Source organism: Balaenoptera ricei, chromosome 5 (genome assembly GCF_028023285.1).
Source record: "Balaenoptera ricei isolate mBalRic1 chromosome 5, mBalRic1.hap2, whole genome shotgun sequence".
Classification (NCBI taxonomy): domain Eukaryota; kingdom Metazoa; phylum Chordata; class Mammalia; order Artiodactyla; family Balaenopteridae; genus Balaenoptera; species Balaenoptera ricei.
This window is the reverse complement of record NC_082643.1, coordinates 67,540,188-67,566,690: the sequence shown is the minus strand read 5'-3', so window position 1 is coordinate 67,566,690 and position 26,503 is coordinate 67,540,188. Positions and strand designations below refer to the sequence as shown.

General features: G+C 39.6%; 1 long non-coding RNA gene across 1 annotated transcript in view; it reads right to left on the bottom strand.

The window, feature by feature from the left end:
* LOC132365938 (uncharacterized) overlaps positions 1–26,503 on the bottom strand; it is a 133,461-nt gene that overhangs the window by 55,850 nt on the left and 51,108 nt on the right. The gene's annotated exons all lie outside the window — the stretch shown is intronic.

Here is a 26,503-nt window from a genome sequence, read left to right as displayed (position 1 = left end):
CCTTTCAGAGACGAGAGAGCAAATCGGTGAGCTCAACTGACAATACACATTTTGCTCAAAAGGACGGAAAGGCGTCCCCCGGTGAAGATGATGGCTCATCTTTAGGGCTGGTCTCCTTAAATATTAAATGAAAGAAGGCTGTTCTCCCCTCCTTTTGCCTCCACCTTGTGCTGTGGTTGCCCTTGGCCCAATCTGCTCAGTGCCCAGCAAATGGGAGGTGCTTAGTAAACACCTGCCCCAGCTTCCGCCTGGGCCTGAAGCCCAGTTGGCAGTGAAGCTCAGACCAAGAGGTTCTGTGTTTTCCTCTGCAGGTCAGGATCCCAGTGCCAGGCACTGACACAGCTGCCACATACCAGAAGAAACGCTGGACAGAAATGAAGGAGTCAGGAAGGTGGTGGAGAGTGTGGAGAAGACCGGGACAGGGGGCAGCAGATAGCAAGAGCTAACGGAGATTCCTTGCTGAGGGCTGATGGGCTGTGGAACTTTCCACTTGGAGGCTGACTCCTATGCCTGGCTCCTGAGCACATTCCCTGTAGCCCCTGGTGACTCTTGGCAAGCCAAGGACTTGCATCCCAGCTTAAGCGAAGCCTTCCCTTGCTAGAACCAAATGTATTCGACACCACATGGGAAATTAAGTTTGTTTTCAACCACTCACCATACCTTGTTGTTGTGAGCCTTGGTGAGCAAAAAGGGGTTGAGGGGAAGGTTGGAGAAATGGGATGTCTTTAACTCTCTTACTGTGTAAATACAGTGTGGTGTTTTTAAGAGTATTTATTTTAGCAATCTTAAAATTGATGTGACTTAAGAGAGGATTTCCAACAGGACAGTGCCAAGCGAAATCATGATCATATTAAGATCAGGATGGTCAGGGAATTCACAACCATATGGCACCATGGATAAGAAGCTTAGGCCCTCTGCCCAGTCAACCCAATCTGAGTGTAAAAGGGAAAGAGTAACTCCTGTTCTAGATTGTAGAATTTTGACTGTAAGTAATTACATTTACAAGAAACAAACACCCTATTAAACAGCCCCATGACTCCCTGATTATGGGGGAGCGGCCACTCCTGCTTCCTCCAAACAGACCTGGAAAATAGATCCTCATGAGGCAGCAGAAAGGAAGACGCTTAACAGAACTCATGATCAAAGTATCTAGCTGCCTGTTTGGGGAAGCTCTCCAGGCTGTGTTTACCAACTCCCTGCCTCCCTGCCTCCTAAACACAGAAGAAAAACAAAGTGGAATCCTGAAGTGCATTTCAGAAAACTCTGTGCAAATTTCAGGATTAAAATCAGGGACAGTCAGAGCTATAGAAACAATCAAGTGCCTAGGTCAAGATGGATGCAGACACACAGGAGCAGGAAATGTGGGAGACAAGATCCGCCATGTAAGGGGAAAAAAAAAATAGGCTTAACTATTTTGACTGATATATCCCCAAAACCTTTGGGAGCTATAGTTATATATTTAGATGAGTGTTTTCCCTCTCATTAAGCAAGACAAGTCATCTATAAAAATAACCACAGGAGGCAACAGGGGGAGGTAAGTTCTCTAAGATTTATATGTAATTTGTGTTTGATGCACAAAGGGAGAGACTTTCCTAGCTGGGGGAGTGAAGATGACTTCGTGGCAGGGGTAAGGGGGCACATGGACTGTATCTTCAATGATTTTGACAAGCAGAGGTGAGGAAGGGCATTCAAGGAGAAGAGAATGTGAATAAAGAGCATAGAGACAGTTCAGATTGGTTGATGGGTAAGGTTTGTGATTGATGAGAGTAATGCAGAATGAGAATGGAAAGGCGAGCTGGGACCAAATCATGAAAGGCTTTTAGCACAATAAGCCTTGAGTGCAAGAAGCTTGGGCTGTACTCAGGAAGCAATATGGAGTCATTGAAGGTTCATGAGCAGTAAAGCCATGAAAGCTATGAGTTTTTGATTGGTTGATTAGTTGCTTATTTTCCAGGTGAGAAGGCAGGGGATAGATTGGACCAGGGAGGAGAAGGAGGCAGAACGACCATTTGGGAGACTATTGCAATAATCTGGTGAAAGGGGATGATGGTTTGAGCTAGAGAAATAGAAGCATCTGATGACGCTACTGACACTGATGGTCTGGAATAAGCAAAGAGACCTTTAAAGTGATTAAATCAAGCAGAACTGTCAGTATGAGCATCTCAGTGGGACGCAAAATGTTTTTGCAGTTCATGGAACTAAAAGACAAAGTCCACAGTGATTGGTTTTCTGAAAGGCTAACATGGCTATTCATGGGACAGCCAAATACCCACTCTCTATTGGGAAAACAGGCATTCTGGAAGCCACAGGCTTACAGGAGCATCTTTGAACGTAAAACACAATAAATGTATTAAGAAACAGATGGTTAAATAAAGAACTGTCCTAGAATTCACAAAAGGAGAAGTACCAGTGACCTATAATATTTTTAAAAAATATAAACCTCATTGCCACCAACTCTGATTCCTCACTGCCTTCCAGAAGAGACCCAGGAATAGTGGTTTCCCAGCTCTGACCACAGGGGGTGGGTAGAGGAATAAGTAAAAGAAGAAGGGAGGAAAGGAGAATGTCCAGGGGAAAAGGGAGCTAAAGCTGACTCAGGTAGGCTAAAAGAGCACAATGAGAATAGTAAAAAAAAGAAAAAAAAAGTTTGCATCATAATCTGGACTCTGAGAATGTTTGCAGTCAGCTACTAGTAAGACTGTATTTTTTCCTGGCAATGGACCGTGCACGCATGCCTCCTCAGACGTTACAGACGGTAACACAAGATTACATGTAGAAAAATAAACTGCTAAATGTTCAGAAAATAAAATCTCCTATTTTACACACAGCAAAAAATATACATATACGTATATAAACCTTACCAACAACAAAGCAAAATAAATAAATATATAATATTTCTTACCTATCAATTTTTCAAAGATTTAAAAAACTCTTTAATACATGGGTTAGTGAGAGTGCAGAGTCATTGGGCAAGAGTCTTGAAATTGTTCATACTCTTTGGTTCAATAATTCTCTCTCTAGGAAATGACGCTAAGGAAATAGTAATTGTGATTTGTAAATATTTTTGTTTATATTATTGAAAATTGGAAGTAATGCAAAAGTCCATAATTGGGGAATTCTTAAATAACTCTTACTTCATCCATACAATGAAATACTATGTAGCCATTTAAAAGTATGCTGCAAAACATTATGTAGTGGCTTGGAAATTAGTCTGTTATACATTAATTGGAAAATTTGTGAGCAAAACAATATATGAAAGACAATATCATTTTGAAAAATATATGATTGAAAAACTATACCATATACCATGGCTAAAGTTAACCATGCTTATCTCTGAAGGGTAAAGTAGCAAGTGATAGTTATTTCTTTCTATCTTTTTAAATAAAGTTTCTATAACAAACATTTACTACCATAATAAGAAAAAGGGATATTTTAAAAATAGAACTGGTTAATAGGCCTCATCACTATAATTATTGTAACAAATATTTGTTGAGCACCTCCTATGGGCCAGGCACTGACCTAGGTGATCGGAAATCAGGCAATATCCCTGCTCTTGTGGGACTTACCATTTAGAAGATTTCATTTTTATTGCTTAGTCAGTTAAAGTGGGGAAGATAAGTGCCTTTATATCAAGACTCCATTCGTTGCAAAAAAACAACATCCAGTTCAAATTGGCTTTAGCAAAAAGGAAAATTCAGGAGTTCACAAAACTGAAGTCCATGGGACTTCACACGTTGCTAAATCATTTGGAATCTTCAGAACTTGATATCTCATGAAATTTCAGCCTACTTTTCTTTGTGATCACTCCACTATCAGTAAGGCTTTCCTGATGGTGTTACAATGGCTGCCTACCACTCCAGACTTGTATCCAATGTCCCCAACAACCACAACAGAAATACAGATACTAGCTTTCCAACAGTTTAAAAAAAAAAAAAAGGATTGAGTCCAGTTGGTTCTAACAATATCATGTGCCGGCCCTTGAACCACTCACCATGGCCCGAGGAGCATAATGCTCTGATCAGCCAATCCTAGGTTCATATATAACCTCCGCTGGAAATGGACCAAGAGTAGAAGAGACATTGTCCCCAAAGAAAATCACAAGGCTGTTACCAGGACAAAATATGGATGCTGAGATGGTAAAACAACTGAGATGCCCACTATGGCCTTACGGTAGAAGCCCAGAGGCAAGATGAACAGATCGGAGTCCTGACTTCAAAGGATGAAACTTCATCCGAAACACCAAGCTGCATTTTGACACTGTATTTGATGCAAGCAGATGATGTGAATGTCACCAGGAAAATTTACTTTTAGACTGACATCAACCTAATTGTAGATATATTTTGAAAACATACTTATATGTATATTTTGCTGTAAGAATTCTGATCTCATACATATTACAGATAAACAGAGAATCAAGCATGTTAGAAATCTGCTCATTTGGCAGATGATGTGAGGGGGACCCAAAGTCTTGTTGCTACTTAACAGCAAGGCCAGGCTAGAAGCCTAACTCGTCTCTTTACTCCCAGAGTTTCTGCTGCACCTTGAGGACTCTACCCCACATAACTCCAGCCAACGATAACTCCTCAGACTTTTAAGATTTCACTGTGAATAAAGCACACTTAAAACTTTAATAGATCAGCTCATAAACACCTCATTTTTCTTCTGGCTAAAGATTAAACAGTGCCTATCCATAGGGATAACTAGCTAAGTGGCAACATATGTCCCCCGTTTATTCCCAAAGCTCACTTTAAGTAAGTTCTTCCCTTATTAATTATTTTTCAGAAGTATTTTAACATTTCAAATCTCACACTTAATACTAAGAAACCAGGCTTGCCAAATACACTCTCAGTAGAAGATCTGTCACTCTATACCTAGTTCTGCCCTCTGCTAAACTCGTCTCTCCATAACTGGGAACAAGACTAATATTGAAATCTAGGACTTGGTTACACGGAAGGCACTGGGTTTTGGGGGAAAGATCAAGATCCAGCAACTAGGATTGGGCACAAGACCAGAACTGGTCCAATAGAAAGTCTGATTTGATGCTGAGCGAGTGAGTGTAAGTCACTGCCCTTAATAGCTTCCTTTCCACCTGTGCACTTGGGCAAAGATCCTATAAGCAGCTGTATCTACGATTCCATGGTTCAGGAACTTCCTCCAGCTTCCACCTCCCATTCTTTACTTTGAACCCTATTGTTTTGGTCTGGTTTCCCTAGTTCCTTCCTGTTTCCTTGAACCTGGATTTTCCCTCTTTGCCTATTCTCTTTGGGTTGATAACTGAGTTGCCTGGCTTGCCTTGCTCCATCTTGGACCTTCAACGATATGCTCTGTAGCCCTTGGCAAGTCCTTCCTACCCTTCCCTGAATGTGGCCATGGTGATTCCAGCTGGGCTGGAGCAGCCTGTGTCCAGTGACCTGGCCTCTTGCTTGCCTGGGAAGAGAGACTGGACACTGAGTTCTCTTGGACGGAGTTCCTGGTGTCCCTTTAGTCTAAGATGAGGACTGAATACATCTTCATCAGGGGAACTCAGTGACAAATACTAATTGAGCACCTCCTATGTGCCAGGCACTACCCTATGTGCTGAGAATACAGCAGAGAATCAAACAAGGTCTCTGATCTCAGGGAGTTTAGAATCTAGATAGAGGGTGGGAAAGACAAATGTATGAACAATTAAGACAAAATAATAATTACAAGTCGGGTTAGGATTATGCTATAATGAAAATGAAACAGGGTGGCATAGACAGATTCTGGGGTGATTAGGGAAGACCTCTTGAGGGGAAATATGAGTGACAATAAGGAGCAAGCCTTGGGAAGATTTGGAAGAAGAGAGTTTTGTAGAAGAGGGAGCAACAGATATAAAGGCTTTGAGGCAGGAATGAGCTTGGCATCTTCCAGGGATGGAAAAAAGACCAGCGAGGCTGGAGTCACAATTGACAAATAAATAATTTGCTTTAAACATGAAAGTGGGCTCAAAAAGTCAGCTTAAAAACATGCCAATTTTTCCTCCCAATTCAACCAGATTTGCAACATAAATATGATGCATAATTGTACACGTTTGTGCGGGCACAAATCTTATTGGCAGTTCTGGTAAATAAATGTAGGATCAGTTGAGTCTCCTTGACGCCTATCACAACTGTGAACACGGCCTCTGATAACATTGTTTTGTCACTTTTCACTCCCACCAGCAAAGAAGACAGATAAATGGCTTCCTGAGACAAATGGTCCCACTTTCCAAGGCCTGGGGCTCTGAAGGAAGGAGACGTGAGCCTTGGAACATTTCTCAGGGTGCCTCCTTGAAGAGTTCATGGCCACAACCTCTCTGAGTCTGCTTCAGAAGGAGCTGCTGCGTTAACTCTTCTGAAAAATTATATTTTGTTTGCAGTCTATTAAAATTTCAAAAGACTTATGAAATGAATTCCAGACTATGTGCCATTGCAATCTGCAACAGAAAATACCTGATTATAGCCATAATAGGAATTTAAAGTGAAAAATACCTTATGTTTTGCCTGTATCTCACCACAGTGCCCTAGAAAAGACAAAAATGTACCCTTTCTGGGAGTGGATTCTTATGCAGGTAATATTCTTTCCAGGTATAACAGCTGTGGAGGGTTGAATCATAGCCCCCCCCAAAATTCATGTCCTATCAAAACCTCAGAATGTGATCTTATTTAGACATAGGGTCTTTGCAGAGGAAATTATTTAAGATGAAGTCACACTGGATCAGGGCGGGATTGAATCCTAAATTCAATGACTGACGTCTTTATAAAAGAAAAGAGAGGGAGATTCACACACACATACACACATGGAGGCAGGCCATGTGAAACCAGAGGCAGAGATTGGAGTGATGCAGTTATAAACCAAGGAACACCAAGGATTGCTGGGTAAGCACCAGAAGCTAGCAGAGGCAAGGAAGGATTCATTCCTACAGACTTCAGAAGGAGCAAGGCCCCCTAACACCTTGCTTTCAGACTTCTAGCCTCCAGAACTGTGAGAGAACAAATGTCTGCAGTTTTAAGCCACCCAGTTTGTGGTAATTTGTTACGGCAGCCCTAGGAAACTAATATGCCAGTCATGGGCGCCTTTGCCCCAGCACTGGAAGAGAGGGAAACTACCAGGTAATGGGAAATCAACTGAATCTACATTAGCAAAGTAGAAAATTGAGTACTTATTTGATGAATTTGACCACCAACAATTTGGGAAAAGTGACTTAAACTGGACAGGGGTTAAAAGTTGGGGCTTTGGAATCAGAAAGTCTAGATTGGGCCTTAACTCTATCCTTTACCTTGTTCAAGTTACTAAACTCTAAGCCCCAGCTTTTCATACGTAAAATGGGAACTTACCCCATAAGGTGGCTGTGAGATTTAGAGGGGACACCTCTGTGTAGAGCTTGCCAAGTGCCCATCCCATAGTAAGCCCCCACTAAAGCGTAGCTGCTATATCATTATTATACTGTTATCACTCTTCCATCTTCAGAAACACCTCCCATCCTTGAAGGAAGGAATGAGTGGTTATAGTCAGATGTGCTTTTAGGGTCCAGTCCTCTTCTGTCTTTTGTTCAGCTACTACTCAGCAGGACCCATCTACAAACTAAAAGCACTCAACGTTCACCAGTTCTGAAGGAGAGACAGCCTCGCTATGTTCACGGTGAGCCCAGACTCCCCCAAAACATACTTTTTCACAATTTCTTGCCTGTCTTAAGATATAAATATTTTTCAAAAACATGGGTTCTCAGGACCCCAATATTTTCAACAACAATATTTATTGAAAGCTCATCATTTGCCAGGCATTTCCCAAAGGTCACCTCACGTAGACCTTACCACAGCTCTGCAAACCAGGTGATAATCATCTGGTTTTACAGATGAGGAGGCTGAGACTCAGAGAAACTTCTGAGGATTCCAGACTGACTCGAAATTAAAGCAAGAAATAGAAGCAATGCTGGAGAAGAAGTGGGGCGGTGGGCAGGGATGCTATCGCAAACACTCATCTTTCCAAAAGGGAGTACAGACGGGAGAGCCAGAGCTAGGCACCGCCTGGGCTCTGGTCTGGGCTCCGGTCTGGGCTCCACCCTCACCCGGCGGAGTGAAGCATTGTTTCTCTCTGGGCCTCAGTTTCTCTACCTGTGAAACAAGGAATGTGAACTAGATGATCTCTAATAGCACGTTCTGCTGTTAACCAAAATCAAGATTTTTTTAAAAAAATCAAAATCATAAAATCAAAATCTTCTGATATGCAGCCTCATGAATCTTAGGCAATTTTTTTTTAAGCGACATAAAGTGGAAAAAAGATGAAAGATGCTGAGGTTGAAGTTTTCCAAACGAATTCATAATATTTACAATACGGTATTGTAATTTTAGTTTTCATAACACTGATCCTACTCCTTTATTTCTGTAGTTAGCTCATATCAAAACAAAAGCTGGGGCAGTTTTCACTAAAACCCTATTTTTTTTCTTTTTTGGTAAGAAATTCTGAGTAATAGAAAAAAATAAAAATAATAATTCTTCACATTTAAATAGTATCTTTGATCTGAGGCCTTCCTGTATGGTATTTTTATAAGCCATGTGTGTTATTATTTTTTTTGGTAGGTCACATTAAAGTCCTAGGATGTCTAGACCACTGATATTATGGGAGCTCTTCAAAGTAACACAATGACATTTAATAATAAACTCAGCTTTTTTCAGTTGTACCTTACATACAGGAAGTGCTGAACCTTTTAGTTTTAAACAATGTTTCATCACCCTATGTATTTTAGTTTTTCAGCTAGAAGAACTGAATCCAGGCAAATTCTAAAGAAGAATCCATGTATTTGTGATGTTTATTAGTAGCAGTAGCAAGTAATTATGAGGTGTCTACTCTGTTCTGGTCATTGTTCCAAGTGTATTACAAGTGTTAACTCATTTAAGCCCCTCAACCTTATGAGGTAGGTTATGATGCCCCCATTTTACAGATGAGGAAACAAAGGCAGAGAGAAGAGAGTAACCTGGTTCAAGAGCTGACCACTGGTCACTCACAGAGCTGGGACTTGACTCCAGCAGTCTGGCTCCAGAGCCCACAGTCATCACCTCCACCCTCATGCGGGGAAACTGAGGCTCATTAAAGGTTAGTAACTAGAACATTTTCCAAAAATTCCCATATACTCACTCCCCCATGGTAACATTCCATCAGCATGCCCACTCAAGAAGGAAATAAAAAGCTCTCTCCATCAGTATTGTTGACTGGCTCCACTAACTTGCATTGGTCTTCATTTTTAGTGAATACCAAGCTGGAGATTCCACTAGACCACATTACTCCTTTGTACCTGATAGTAAATGCTTCAGGTGTCAGATACTGGATCCTCACATATATTAAAACATACAGCAAGAAAGAGCAAAGTGTATGCTAGTCTTGATTTCTGAGCAGATTGAGTTTCACATCAAATATTTCATCTTCTTCCAATACATAATCCAATTACTTCCAAATCCCCATTATTATTTTCATTGTATATTCATGCATTGCAAGAAATTTAAAAAAAAACACCTAAAAAAACCTTCAGGAATGGGTCAAATCCATTTCTGAACCACTTATTGCTATTTTTTATTGGATTACTCGAGGTCACATTGGTTAAAACTGCTATCATCTGTGAAACATTTTAAATCCCTTGACTCAGAAGCACACTGGTCAAACTTGATTTTTAGTGAGTTCTTTTACCAGACATTACCTTACCCCTACGATGTCAACTCTAGCTCAGGGAAACAGACTTCTTTTCTCCCCCAGAGGAAGATGGAATGACCTCTGAAGCTGATGTAACCGCAACTGAGGAGCAGTGATAATGACTGCTCTAGAATCATTCTTTATGAAACTTGTAAGGACACAGAGTTTAGCAGCAAAGCAAGCTTCTGGGTTATTTAATTATTTTAAATTTATTTGATCACTTATTTCTTTATTTCATGCCTTGCTCCACCAAGGATTCAAAGTTCATCCTTTTTTTTTTTTTTTTTAAGGTATGCTGCTTAAGAATTTTTATCTTCCAAGTGACAGATTTATTCATAGCTATAGGCAATGCTTCCCTTATTTTTCTGATATTCTTCCACTCTTATGGCAGGTAAGATCTTAGATCCCAAAAAATATGAATGTTCCTCCCAACAGAATCCCTCTCCAACTCCGCCTCCCCACCACCAATTTCCTAGGTACCTCTTTAAAGGAGTCCAGAAATTAAATTTAGAACTATTAGGCCAAGCACAATAAAACAAAAAAAAAAGGTTATTTAGTGTGTGGAAATTGGCTTTATCTCTCATGCATTTGCTTCTCTTATTAAGGAATCCATGAGGCCTACCTTCTCCCCATCTGCCAAAAAGGGCTGACATCAGTTTGAGGCATTCAAAGTTATCAAGGGGTGTGTGAGGGGAGGAGGGGCACCAGGAGGAGGGGGTGGACCCGCGGGCTTGCAGAGCCCGGCCATGTCATAAGCATTCTTTCCAAAGGAAACCAAGCTAAAAGGCTGATAAACCCCAATCTCTCTTCACAGCTTGCCTTCGGAGCCCCTTAATGCAACTCCCTCATTTGTTCATCAGCACTTTATGAGAAAATAAACAAAAACACGGCCTGTTTCCTCATTGTCAGCACATCAGAACACTTCCTGCTCAGAGAGGCCACCATCGCACCCGAAGAGTCAGGGGACCACTCTCTATTCTGCCTCAACTTTTTAACAGCTCGTTTTCTAAGCTGAATTCCAAGGGCCTAATCAAATCTGAAGCCCCCTCTGGGTGGATTAGATGTCCTAGATTCCAGTGCTCTGCAGGACAGGAGGCTCCCCTGGAAGGATCAGGGGGTGAGCTATACTGAAACCACGAGGTTGTTTCCTGTTTCTCCATTCTTACTTTACCTAAAAAAAAAATTTAAGAGTGGGCTAAGGAAAAGGAGAAACGCTTAAAATAATTAACTTTTCACCGAATCACCATATAGGTACCGTAAATTCTATAGCTGTTGTAACATTCTCCAATCAATTCACTCCTTCCAGATTTTTCACTAAATCTGATGAAAAAAAGCAAGCAGGAAAGAAAGGGAAAGGAAGGAGAGGAGAGGGGAGGGGAGGGGAGGGGAGGGAAGGGAAGAGAAGAGATAGCCACTGAAAATATAAGAGCTGATGGGCTATGACTCTTATGTTTAAATTCCCAACGGGCTAAACAGTGCCCTGAGATAGTCCTAGCACTGATATCTCCTTCTTGAAAAGATGTGAACATTTGAAAAGGAGAAGCACTGAGAGTCTAGCTGGAGGGTGCAGCCAAGATTCTGGATGGATGTTGGAATGCTCCAGTGGCTCGGAGGTGTGGTGGGTTCCCACCATGCCAACTTTTAGGGGTCTGGCATTTAAAATGCATGAGTACCGTGGAGCTGCAGTTCAGGCCACAGGCTCCGGAGCCTGACTTGTTGGGTTCACAGTGTAACCCCAGCACATGCTATCTCTGAGAACTTAGATGAGTTCCTTAAACTCTCTAAGCCTCCCTGTCTGCCTCACAGGGTGATTATGACGATTAAGTGAGGTGGTGGATGGAAAGAGCAGGGGCCTGGGCCACTGGGCTCAAGAAATGTTTACTGTTAAATATCAGATGACATGCATGACTTCCAACATTTCTTACACTGTGCAGATTATGGGCATAATCCTAAGGGGCTGTTTTTCTTTAAAAAAAAAAAAGAAAGAAAGAAAATACAGACACAGTGGAAACTAACTTTAATATATTTGCTAAGGAGTAGAATTAGGATAAGTTGCATCTATCTTAGAACCCACGCAGTAGGGGCTTTATTATCACAAAACAAAGGCTTCGTTTAGAAACAAAGCAAACTCTTGGCATGAGCCTGGGGCCCTAGCATACTTTGGAACCAAAATCCTAGAGAAATAAGTGAAGATTGCCACTGACTGTGTCATCATGTGCTCTTGGACAAGACACTTAACCTCTTGGTGTTCTCATCTAAATAAAATGAGCTGGACGAAAAGGTATCAAAACTCCTGAGAGGTCTCATTTCACCCTAACGTTCTATAATTCTACTTAATGCCATGAACTGTCTGAAGTAGAATAAAACCAGATGATGAGAGTAATAGCCCCCAAGCTCTCACGCCCTAGGATAAACAATTTAGCACTATATCATTTAGACTCCCGTGACTATGCTATTGTTGAAAGTCTTTTAGTCTTGTCTCCCCATCTAGGTTAAAAACTCTTTGAAGACAGAGATCATGCATCATTCTTCTCATTCCTCATTGTCCTCTGCCCAGCATGAAACACGCAGTAGCCATCAGGAACGTGCGTAAGTAGAGCCTAATTCCAAAAGCCACCCGTGTTACGACTTCACAGGCATAGTTCCATAATCCATCCATGTTATAACTTCACAGTCATGCTGGATACCTGTTGCTCAATCACAGCAACTTAACCCAAAACAGGCCTCCGTGAGAACAGGCAGGCATGTGACCCAGTAAATCCTATTTCTAGCCTTTCGTTTGTTCACAAATATTTATTTAATAACTGTGATTATCAGGCACTGTGCTAGACATCAGGGATGCTCTCACAGCCCTGAAGGTTCTCACGCAGACAATGTGGAAATCACAAATGGGCACCAGTGGAGCATAACTAGAAACCGAACTGGGTCAACAATGTTTTTTTCTCAAACTATGCCCCCCCACCCCACCCTGTGCAGATGAAGGGGCTTCCCAGTTCATCCCTGGAGTTTTATTAGTATTTACTATGTCAACAGGTGCAGTATTCCTAAGTTTAAAGAAAAACAAGCATGCATTTACAGGGCTTTGTACAGGTCTAAAACCTAGTGTTTATCAACAATATTTTGATCTTTCTTAAAGCGGAAATATCATACTGCAGACTGGCGACTCTTATTCCTAGAAGCCTTCTGAACTTAGCATTTCCTGCTGCTGTGTTTCTGGTCTTAAGTACGTCAGCAAAATACTCTGTGGTCTGTAGATTATCTGTAAACCAACTGACAGGTATCCAAGGCAGACCATGCAAGGACATTACTTCGCCCCTATCGCTGCCCTCAGATGATGTTGTGAAAAGTAAAAGTTCATCAGATGCGACCGGGTTCACGATAGACCCGCACTGTGAATTCCTCAGGCTGAAAGGCCGATTGCCATTTATCACTCCTCCTGCTTATCAGCCATAGAGTGACTTTCCTCCATTTAAATAGCAGCCGGCTTCCCTCCTATGGCTCCATCCCTGTTGCCAAGGTTCTCTAAATGTTAATGAGGAGATAGAGAACACTCTGTGATCTTGTAAAGTGCTCACCCAGCAATTTGGCAAAAACAGAGTGTAAACATCATGCCTGGATACCTGCATTTGTTGGTCAAGGATCAATGCAGAAATGACCACCACAGAGGCTGTGTCTGCCACCACAAAAAGAAACAGAATATTCAAATGTTTTTCTAGAAGTTTCAGATGTGTTGAACATAATACTAGGAAAACCAATATACTTATATCAATGATTATTTGTGGCAATAAACAAGGACAGGGGATTGAAATTATAATTCTCACAAACTTAAGCATATTATATAAAGACATAACTTGGTTCTTTGGAAAATATTTGAGATAGGAATATGTGAATGGATCCAAACGATGTGAATAATAGCATCTGGATGCTTAGTTAGCAAATAAGAGAATCAGCAATACTATGTTTGACAGCTGCTGTGGTTTCCTGGATAGGAAAATCAACTTGGAATTGAGAGGTCTCTGTTTGATTCAATAAATGTTCATTGAGAGCATTTCCAGCTTCATCACAAATACAATGAGTGAACATTATAAAGTCATACCTAATCCCTAAAGTCTTCAGTGAAAGGATCCAGGCTGAATAGGTTTCTTAAGGCTCTGAGTCATGAGCAGTATTTATAAGAAGTATGCAAGATAATCAACCAACAGATTATTCACTTGAAAGCTAGAACAGAATTCTGTGTGATGACTTCTTTGAAAACTCACCTGCAAATTTTAGATATACCTCAAGTGTGGCTGAATCTCAGAGCTGGAAGCAGCCTCAAGAGGTCACAAAATGAAGTAACACTTGACACATAGCCATATATAAGTAAATCCACCTAGACAGAACAATTAGGAAATCATAAGGGACCCGAAACTGCGCAGAAATCAAGATGAGATGATTCCCAGAAGGAAGCAACAAAGATAAAATGCTGAGCCAGGATTACAAAATCAAAGTTAACCTCAAAACCATCAGAGAAATATGTCCTCTTGGGAATGCTTGTAATTTCAATTCAGCATAACTTCTTTTGAATTTGTATTCATTAATGTCAAGCCTGGTTTTAAACTTAATGGCTAAGGGTCAAGTTCAGACACAAAAAGCATAGGCGTGCAAGTAGATACAACCTGATGTGTTTATCTTTTCAGCGCACACTTTCTGCTGCAGGCGTGTGCCAGATGTAGCAGCAGCTGTAGGAAGTTGTTTATCTACCCTCTTGACCTTTGTGAAGTGTTAGGAGATGGTAAAAATCATGTTTATAAATTATAGCATCTCCTTTTAAACTAGCATCTTCTTAGCATCAGTCAAAACATATCAATAAAGGCATAAGAAGGTCAAGAAGATACGACTGAGTCCCAATGATATCTGTAAAAACATACTTCTGCGATGATTTACAATGCAACAAGGGCTCTCTGCTTATTTCCAAATTCACTTCATTTATTCAACATTCAGTAAATATTTATTGCACTCCTACTGTCTGCCAGGCACAGTTAAAACCTGCAAATCAAATGAATTCTAATACCTGTAATATTTGTGTCTTGTCTGAATTTTTACAAATGTCATTTGTGCTTTGCAAATTTATTCTTTAAATTTTTCAAAGTCTATTAATATTCCAAGGATGAAAGATGCCTCAAAATCTTTAGGTGTACTTATTAAGAAAACATCATTGGCGGGGGTGGGGGGGCAGTTCACAGCCAAATGTAAAGATTTCAGAGGCAAATGCCACATCCTTCTTACAGAGAAGAGAGCTTTGGCCAAGCTTCAGGGCCACACAGCTTCTGTACTGATGGGTCACCGCTCCGGTCTGGAGGGATTACACTAAATGCAAGTGGGACTGATCTATCAACCTAATCACTCATGAGAAATAATAACAATGTCATTAGCTAAGTTTCCAAAACAACCTAGTTCCTGCTTGAAAGTCAATCCCTCAGAAGCATGCTAAGACTTACTTTTGTTATGACATTTGGATAAAGTCACAAAAGTTCCTTTGGTCTTTCTCTGTCAACGTCAACGTCCTCTGGGGAAACCAGTGCAGTGATATCAAAAAACAAAAGGAAACAAATCAGAGTCTCCAAAGAGAAAGACTCAAACAATAATTATTTTTAAGAAACCCAGTTAGTTTTTCATTTTGGCCAAGGAATAATTAGAAAATATATTGCTTTCCCCAAAAAGTCAGCTTACAACCAAAATCAAAATGTATTCTCAGGCTTCCCTGGTGGCGCAGTGGTTGAGAATCTGCCTGCCAATGCAGGGGACACGGGTTCGAGCCCGGGTCTGGGAAGATCCCACATGCCGTGGAGCGACTAGGCCTGTGAGCCACAATTGCTGAGCCTGTGCTCCGCAACAAGAGAGGCCGCCATAGTGAGAGGCCCGCGCACCGCGATGAAGAGTGGCCCCCACTTGCCGCAACTAGAGAAAGCCCTTGCACAAAAACGAAGACCCGACACAGCCATAAATAAATAAATAAATAAATAATTAATTAAAATAGCTTTACCTTTAAAAAAAAAAATGTATTCTCATACTTCTTTGAATCATGGTTGTTGATTTGCCAGAATTCTCCTAACCCAATAAAATATTTGTAAACATGGATATTCACATTAAACTATATTTAGACATATTTAGTATGTGTATATAATTTAATTATATAGGTACAGATAAATTCTTTGGGACTCTAAGTTAGAGAACTGACACAAAATTTTATTTGTCTTTGAGATGTGTACACATACGTGTGTCTATGCATGGCTGCGTGTGTGTGTTGGCAAGGATTCACAGATATGGCCCTTGCCTTCAAGGAGCTCTTAATCTAGTAGTTGCATGTTAAAGCTGGTTCACTTGACATGATTTTCTCTGACAATCTTTGTTTATATAGTAAAAGGCCATTCATTCACTGAGCAGTGATAGGGTATAAGATTTTGAATTTTCATCTGTCACAACGGGCTGTCTTGTTTTCCATTGAGTTAGCCTTAAACTGAAATCAGCCTTAAAACTCTCTGAGCCTCAACTTTTTGCCATCACTTCAACTTGCCTTAGAGAGATGACATAAGTCTTTCAAAACAACAATTTTCAAGCATTCTGTGGCAATGACAACCTGTTGGACTGAATTTCCAGTTGCGCAAATTGTAGCTGCTCCATCTGAGGGAATGACTGTGGTAGAACTAAAAGAAACATGAAATAAATTCTGAAAATATTTTCAGATGTCAAAGAATGAGACTATCATTCAATCATTCAATAAATATGGCCTAGATATCTACTTGGTGCTAGCTGTTGCACCAGAAAATTGCTTCCAAATGTCCTCTTCACTCACTTTAGAGCCACAGTAAATCATGATGACCAAGTCTTGGCCATGGTCATAGAAAAACAGCCCAAATCGCTGTCCTATGAAATTTTTCTTAGGATTCCTATGGATGTGTTGATGGGGACAATGTTGAGTGTTACTGAAGGCAAAAAATATGTGTATGACTGGAGTGATATATAGACTATTCATATGGTGTGATTTATACAAATATGGTGTGATTTTAGAAAAAAGTTAATGGTCCCTATGACACCAAAAGCGCAGACAACAAAAGAAGAAAATAAACAGAACTATATCAAAAGTCCAAACATCTGCGCCAAAAGACACAATCAACAGAGTGAAAAGTCAAACCATGGAACGGAAGAAAATACCTGCAAATCATAGATCTGATAAGAGGTTATTATCTAGAATATACAAATAAATCCTACAACTCAACAACAAAAAACAAACAACCCAATTAAAAAATGGGCAAAGAATTTGAATAGACATTTCTCCAAAGGAGATGTACAAATGGCCAATAAGCATACGAAAAGATGCTCAGCCTCACTAACCATTAGAGAAATAGAAATCAAAACCACAATGAGATACCACTTTATACGCATTAGGATGGCTATCAAATAAACAGAAAATAACAAGTGTTGAAAAGGATGTGGAGAAATTGGAATCTTTGTGCACCACTGATGGGAATGTAAAGTGGTTCATCCCTTACGGAAAATAATAGTAGTTTTTCCAAAAAAATGAAAAATAGAACTACCATATGATCCAGCAATTCTACTTCTGGGTATATAGTCAAAAGAATTGAGAGCAGGGTCTCAAATATTTATACACCCACAACCATAGCAGCATTATGCGCAATAGCCAAAAGGTAGAAGCAACCCAAATGTCCATCAATGGATGAATGGATAAATAAAATGTGGTATATACATACAATAGAATAGTATTTAGCCTTAAAAAGGAAGAAAATTCTGACAGATGCTATAACATGGATGAACCTTGACGACGTTATGCCAAGTGAAATACACTAGTCACAAAAAACAAATACCATATGATTCTACTTATGTGAGGTATCTAGAGTCATAGAGACAGAAAGCAGAATGGTGGTCTTCAGGAGCTGCGGGGTAGAGAGAAATGGCAAGTTGTTGTTTAATGGGTATAGAGTTTCAGATCAGCAAGAATAAAGGAGTTCTGGAGATCTGTTTCACAATAATGTGAATATATTGAACACTACTGAACTGTACACTTAAAATGTTAAGACGGTAAATTTTATGCTACATGTATTTTATCACAATTAAAAACAATAAGTGAATGATCCCAATGCAATTTTAGAAAGTTGATTTCTTTAAACAAATACTGTTCTCAATGTTTTAAAAATCTGCTATGTATCAATTGGAGTCAACAGAGGGCCATCAACCCAAAGGGAACATGGCGTCCCAAATCTAAGACAAAGTCAGCAAGCATCTCTCCTCACAATTGATAATAGTAAAAAATACCACACGACAGAAGGGATCTGGGAACAACTGACAATTGAATTATTCAGGGTTCACCAGAGAAACAAAACCAATAGGATACATAGAGGGAGATTTATTTTAAGGAGATGGCTCACAACTGGCTCATAATTGTGAGGCTGGCAGGTCCAGAATCTATAGGGCAGGCTGCAGGCAGGAAATTCTGGCAAGAGTTGATGTTGTAGTCTTGAGTCCAAAGGCCAGAAACTCGGGCAGGGTTTCTACGTTACAGTCTCGAGGCAGAATTCCTTCCTCTTTAGGGGACCTCCATCTTTGGCTTTAAGACCTTTGACTGATTAGATGAGGCCCACCCCATCATGGAGGATAATCTGTTTTATTCAACATCTACTGATATAAAATGTTAATCTCACTTAATAAGAATAATCTCATTTAAATGTTAATCAGTTAAAACTTAATGTTAATCTTGTCTAAAAAATACCTTCACAGCCACATCTACACTGGTACTGGACCAAACAACTGGTACTGTAACCTAGCTAAGCTCACAAATAAAATTAACCAACACAGTTATGACATAGATTTTCTTTTAAATGAACCTATCTGTATTTGTATAAGTGAATTTCTAATTCCAAGGAGTGAACTTGGGAAATTATACACTACTCCACTGATGCTTTCTTTGTTCTCTTTTGCTAAGTCTCTGTCTGTACAAGGCAGAGCCAAACCCAAGCAAAAAAAGAAAATTAATCTTTTTGCTTACAGTAATTTTTTAAAATAGCCAAAATGCTATTATTCAGTTTATTTAATTATTTCGTTAAAATAACTTTGTTCCAAAGAAGTTGGGACCATTTTTAAAAATCAAATTCACTTTCAAAGTTGAAAATTTACCACCTTTGAGAATTTTTAAAAGCATGTGTCACTAGAAACCACTGCACAGGTGGCATTTCAAAAACTGATTCCAATATCAGCATCACTGGATTTAGTGTAATGCTCCCAAAGGTAAAATCTTCCAAAAGCTGCCCTCACTCTTCCAGAGGTATAAGCTCTGGTCATTTATACTTAAACCTTTGAGCTAAATTGTAACTATGAAGTTGCAGTATTGGGAATTGTGATGTGAAAGAATATCATAATAACAAATATAAAAGATCTCAATCACCCTGTTCATGATAGGGAAAACTATCTATAGGAATGTGATTAAATAAATGATAGTACTAACTTAAACTGGATAGAATACTGTGTAGCTGTCTATAATGGGATAGGCAGGGACAGGAAATGTACAGTCTCTATTCAGGCAGTGAAACTTCTAAGATTTGTATGCAACTTTTGCATGCATGTTCACGTTTCTAGGGCAAGAGACCCTAACTCTGAATCAATGTGTTATAACACCCCAAAAAAGTTAGGAAACAGTGTAGCAGAAGAATATTTAATGCAATGGTAAAATGTTCAAGTTATATTGCTAAGTGTAAAGGAAAATATTAAAGAGCTCATACAGTGAGCTCATACAGTACTTAGAACATTTTGATGTATGCTTCGTAAGTAATAATGGAAAAATATACACCAAAATGTTAGTAAGAATAATCTCTGAGTAGTGGGATTACGTATAATTTTTGTTGTTATTGTCTTATTTTGTTTTGCTATTGGCTTGTCTGTATTTTCTCAATTTTCTACAATGATATGTATTGCTTTTATAAAGAAGAAAAAGTAAAAATTTAAGTTGGACATGGAGAGTTGGAGAATGATTTGTCAGTATGTCATCAACACAGTTCAGACTACATGAGTTCTAATTCTAGTCAACTGATACTTGTTGATATTAATAGTAGCTGTAATAATAATAAAGTGGCAATTATAATGATAATAATAACAAACCATTTTATAACAACCTGTGCAAATGATCCCCCTGTTACTTGATTGGGCCTGGTATGTGTCTAAATATAAATCAGTTAGCTGGAATTTGGGTTTATAAATTAGTTTAGTGTGAATGTAGCTGACACAAATCAATCTGCCTTGGTCAGTTCATCCACGTGTGGGAAGAAAATCAAATTTCTGAACTTGCAAAATTAAAATACCCATATAGTTGTACCTGTGATTCTCTTATGATCCCTCAAGTTTGAAAAAGGTATAAGATACTTACAGAAAATAATGGCAGTCTCTCTCAAAAGAATCAGATTCATGAATAGATTAACTCTATTTTTAAACTGTATCTCTTTCTAACTTTTTCTTAAAATGTTGGTATTATCACCTATCTGCTAGCAAATATAAGTAGCTAACAAAACAAATGATAAAATAGCAAATAAATATTAATAAACAATACTTAGTTCAATAGCTCATTGTTATTTTTTCACAGACAATAATGTTTTAGGTTCTGCATCAGTTTGGGACCTCCAGGAAATAGGACTTCCAGGAAACAGAAACATAATAGATTTACTGGGGGAAATGTTTATGAAGGACAAAGGGGAGTGGGAGCAGGAGTAGCCCAAGAGCGACTCAGACTGTGTTTCTAGAGAGGGAGGGAAGGAGGACATGGTACAAGAGCCTCAGACTGCAGTGACCTCTGTGAAGGTCTCAGCCAGACTTGTGGGCACCTCAGAGAGACGACTGCCCATTGAGAAGTTTCACATTGAATAAAAATGGCCCAGCTCTAGTACCTCCATTATGCCCAGTCATTAGCTGGGGAGAACGTGGCCTCAGGGTGAAGGCCGGAGCAGACCCCAAAGGTGCAAAAGCTGACAGCTCACTGTTTTCCTGCAGCAGGCTCTCTCTCGAAGGGAGAGCTGAGTGGCATATTTAGGTCGTTGCCACAGGTTGATTTGTTTTATAATCATACATGTAGATTTATTTTTTGCTACTAAAATTGTCCTTTGTTCTTGTGTTGGAATTAAATATACCATTCTGCCCCCATGTCCCAAAAAGAGCATAATATTCCTAATTGAAGTCTACAACAACTATAATTTCCAGGTGTGTTACCACTTTAACAATTTTGAGACTCTATTCTGATTTCAAATCAGAAGATTTGGACTCAAATCCTAGCTTCATCACTTTCTACCTATAATGTCTTGAGCAAGACACCTGACCTTGCTGAACCTCAGTTTCCTTATCTCTAAAGTGGGACTATCCATGCCTTACTACAGAGGATTGTTTTAAAGACTAAAATATAATAACATATGTGAAACCCCCTGGCATATAGAAAGTGCTCAATAAAATGTTTGTTTTTAGAATGGAAAACAACAACCCTAACAGGTACTCTTGCATGTAGCTTGTCAACATTACCTTACTTTACCTGGACAAGTTACCTAACTCTTACAAGCCTCAGTTTCCTCATCTATAAAATAGAATAATAGTTCTCCCTATGGCACTGAGTTACTGAAATGATTAGATGAAATAATGTAAAGAGAGGATTTATCACATTACCTGACACACAAGAAGTCCTCAGCAAATGGGATTAGTAAATAATTAGGATTACTTACTATCAGTAAGTAATTCATTTTAATTTTGAAGTTCAGAGAAATTAGATTTATTATATTATAGATTACATGACAATCTTAGTCTCATAGGAACTAATAATATCTCAATTGTTATTCTCAGACTTGACATTTCCTTTGAAGTAAGTGCACACAAATACCCCTACTGTCGGCCCTTGGTATCTGTGGGTTTCATGGATTGATCGAATCCACAGATCAGAGGGCTGACTGTATTAATTGTATGACACCATTTTATATGTAAGGAACCTGAACATCTGAGGATTCTGGTATCCACAGGGACCCCTGGAACCAATCCCCCACAGATACTGAGGGACACTGTACTTGGCAAAGATGAACCAGTGCTGTACGATAATAACTAGACAGAGATAACAAGCAGCCTTACTTTCTTGATCATCTGTTTTCAAATTCACTCCTCTGACAGAAAGACATGCCTGTTTTTTTCCACATAGATTTTGACATCTGTTAGTCATGGATTATTATTATTACCATTAAAAATAATAACAACAATGATATATTTTTTTACCTGAAAGCCTCAATTTCTTTTAGGTATTTTTCTCTAGTTTTGGAGCTTCAGCTGGACATTTAAAACGTAAATTGGATCTATTTTTCCTTCTGTTCATCTATCAATTTTCCCCTGCCAGTTTATCACTTGAAACTTCAGAGAGTTAGGGACAGGGGAATATTGGGGGGTAGGGGGCAGAATGGTTTAAAATAAAGAAAGACTATAGAAACATATATTCTATAATCACTTGAAAGTAGGATGAGGATAGAACAGGAAATAGCAGTGGAAGCTTCCAAAGCTAGAACTACAAACTTTCACCTTGACCACTGAGTACTGGAAAAAGAAAGATGGTCATAGATAAGTCATGTTTTTTTCCATGTATTTCACAGATTGAGAGTTCCAGACTTCACATGGCTAGTAGACCAGACGAGGCTAGTCTCTAGACTCCAGGGGGGAAGCCTTTCTTTCAAAATTGGAAAAAAAACAAAGGAAAGCTCATTATGTTCAGTCTTTAATCTCTTGGGTAAAATTGTCAATAAAACATGCTTGTTCCTGATAAGGAAATCAATTTGATTAAAAGTGCACTAAGACCATAAGTTTTTCCCTCCTAGAGCCAGTAAGCCATCACCCCTTAGTGAGTAATGATTTTCCATACTAATCAACAGAGCTTAAATACAGCAACTAAGTCAAACATAAGCCTTTTATTAAATTAGTTATTGATTCAAAAATCTATTACTCTAAATCTAGATTTTCAAATTTTTATTCCAAATGTACAATTTTCCACCATCACAGACACCAAGAATTCAGAAATATGGATCACCGTCAACAAACATGCAACAGAATTATATCATTACAAAGCAGAGATAATTTTTCATGAAGTAAGAGTCAGGACTCATCTTTCATTCCAGACCACAGCCCATGAAATTCAATTACCTGGCCCTCTGTCTCAGATAGATAATAAGAATGTGGGCTTTGTCTCCAGACATAAAAAGGAAAAAGAAGCAGCTAGAACTACAGAGGTTGATGCAAGTTTAAAAACACAAGCAAAACTCGTGATAGAAGCCGATTTGATGAGCAGAAGAAGCCACAGTTGGTTTGAGTGACTGGCAGATGTGTATCATTCTTTCATTCTATTATCAGACGTTTATGGTGTGCCAACTGTATGCCAAGCTCATGTGGAGCCGAACAGTGTTAACCACGGTGCAGAGTTTCAGGCAACCCCAAAAAACTATCATTCAAGTAAGCAGTTGATAACTGATAACTGCTCAAGTTGCTGCTGATAACAAGTTTGATTCATGGTAACTGGTCCCTGGGATTTTTCTGCTGTAAAGTGTCAAAAAATAGGTCACTGCCCCCCCCCCGCCCCCCCGTATCTCAGATGATAAAATTTACTTCAAGATTTCTGTGGTTTAGATTTCTTTCAGGTACAAATTGAAGACTTAAACCAGATGTTTTTCTATTAAGGACAAAGAAACAAAGCTAAATGAAATATAGCAATCTTTCTCCTTATCTATCTCACCCCTACATGCAGATTCCTAGTGTGCATAAAATTCCCAACATAAGTCACTTGACCCTCTCTTCTAAGTCATGTCCTGAGACTGTAAAAAAAAAAAAAGAGCAAATCTAGTGAGAGGTAGGAGGTAGGTTAGGTACAGAGCACACCGCTCAGAGAGCTAAGGTTTCAAAGCGATTTTGTTGTTGAAGCTTGGCATCTACAGTACGGGCATGGGAGGAGGTAGGATTCCTGGTGGTCATGGTGCACCCCCAGGTCCCAGCATGAACATAATTACAGGAGCTGTAAAGTCACAGGAAAATGTTTGCTATTCTGGAAAGCCTCGCTCATCTTGGCATTTCAACAAACCCTAGTATATGTTTGCTTCCCTTTTATGGAAACAGCATAATGCTCTTAGCCACAAGTCATTAAGAGACCACAGAGGACAATTTTAGTGTCAGTTTTCATTCTCATCCCAATGACCCTCATTCTTGTCATCTTTATACATCAATTACCCACTCAGTTCCCTCTGCCCGTCAGATCAGGAAAAGCAATTACCTGGAGGAAACTGAAGGAAAAGCAAAACTGATAGGGCATTTGAAGAAGAGATGAGATCAAAATGGGTGAAGAGAAGGTTCATATTCCCTCAACCCAAGAAATAATCAGGTCAACTCAGAAAATCCACCCTTCAGTTAAAATCTGTGGCAAAAATAGTACAAGGCATCTTTGCCACAAAGTTTGCATGACTGGCTTCCAGGGGATCTGGTAGGTTAGGACTGGTAGAAAAAAGACTAAGACAAAAATAAAGAAAAATGTAATTAATGACTGTGTTTAGAAGAAACTTTCCATAAAACCACTAATTTCAATAATTATTTAGTCCGTGCTTAGTAAATGCCAGGTACCACATTAAGTCCTTTACACAGATCATCACATTTAATTCTCACAAAAATCCTATGAGGAATGTACTATTATTGTCTCCATTTTACAGATGAGCACACTGATATACACAGAAGGGGAGGAACTTGCACGAGGTCAAGACGCTAATAAGTTCCAGATTCTAACTCCCAAGCTCCAATGGTCAACTCGAGCCTAGGAGTCTGGTCTCTCCCCAGAGGAATTGTTCCAGTTATCTTCTGCTATGTAATAAACCACCTTAAACATAACGGCTTAAAACTCTATAATTTATTCTTCTCTCTCATGGTTCTGTGGGTTAAGTGAGCTCAGTGAGGCAGTCTTTGCTTAAGGTCTCTCATATAGTTACAGTCGTATGTGACGGCTGGGCCAGAAGTTATCTGACTGCATTGGCCATTTAAATGATGGGGCTGGGCTGGATATCCAAGATGGCACACTCACATGGCTGCCAGGTGATGCTGGCTGTCAGCTGGCAGGCCAGGGAGGGCTACTGGCAGAGCACCAATACATGACCATACACGTAACTTAGGTTTTTCATGGCAGGTGGGTTCCAACAGGGAGAGTTCTGAAAAGGGAGCATTCTAAGAACAAGGATTCCAAAAAAACCAAGCAGAGGTTGCAAAGTTTCTTATGATCTAGTCTCAGAAGTTCTGCAGCATCATTTCCACCAAATTCTATTGGTCAACAGTGAGTACGAGGCAGAGCCAGATTCAAGGGGAGAATACTACAAAGGATATGAATTCTAAGAGGTGTTGGGTTGATCTTTGGAGACTAACTACTATTGTCATATCTGTGAAGCACAAATCTTTATGTTGCCCTGTTGGGAAGAAGCAAAAGAGGGGAGTCTGGCCCCCATGAGGCTCTGGGAATGGGGAAGTTCTTACAAAGATGTTAAGCCAACTACATTACTAAGAAGCAGACATGAAAACAATAACAAGAAAAGCAAACACCAATGATAGACACAAATTTTAAATCACACAAATAATGAACTCCTCAGTATCTTCCCCAAAGCACTGCCATAAGGATAGTCTTCTAAAGGCCTCATATGTTTTGTGGAATACATGTGATTTCTTCTTTTTTAACTTATCCTCCCTTTATGTATCCTACTGACTTAGAGGCATTATGGTGTGAGTAAAAAGGTAGGCTTTAGAATCAAACAGTCCTGAATTCAAATTCAGACTCTTACTAGTACTCTGAGTCCTTAGGTAAGACTTAACCCCTCTGACATTCTGTTTCCTCATCTAAATAACAGGAATAATAATATCTGCATCTATAGCTGAGTATACGTATATCTCTCTATGTCACTGATACACACAGTCATCGTATAATTCAGATCCTTTTCTCTAAAGCTCACAATACCAAATAGAAAAAAATCTGAATTACATTTATATCTCATTTTATAAATTAAAAAAACAAAGAGGGGGGCTTCCCTGGTGGCGCAGTGGTTGAGAATCTGCCTGCCAATGCAGGGGACACGGGTTTGAGCCCTGGTCTGGGAAGATCCCACATGCCGCGGAACGACTGGGCCCGTGAGCCACAATTACTGAGCCTGCGCGTCTGGAGCCTGTGCTCCACAACAAGGGAGTCTGCGATAGTGAGAGGCCCGTGCACCGTGATGAAGAGTGGCCCCTACTTGCCGCAACTGGAGAAAGCCCTCGCACAGAAACGAAGACCCAACACAGCCAAAAATAAATAAATAAATAAATAAATAAATAAAATTTAAAAAAAAAAAGAGGAATTAAATTACTTATTAAGAACTTCAGCAGATCAGCAGCCTCAAAGCTCTAGCCCCTAGGGATCTTCCTTGGTCCACTTTGCTCAGTAATGGGGCCTCTGCCCAGCAAGGTATCTAGGAACATATGGTCCTAATAGTTCTATACCTAGACAGGAAGATCATATGAGGCAGGTATAGAAGGAGAGAAAAGTCATAGCACAAAGATTATTTTCATTAACAATGACAGTAGTTAAGTACCTGTCTCAGAGTAGACACATAATAACAACTGATGGGTGGATGGGTGGGTGGATGGATGGACAGATAGTTGGAAGGGTTTTAGTTGTAAATGTTGTTCCTCCTGTGGTGTCAGAAGATGGAATCTCACTTCCACCTCAGGAAGTTCCCAGCCATTCCATACTCCTTAAGCAGAGAGAGTA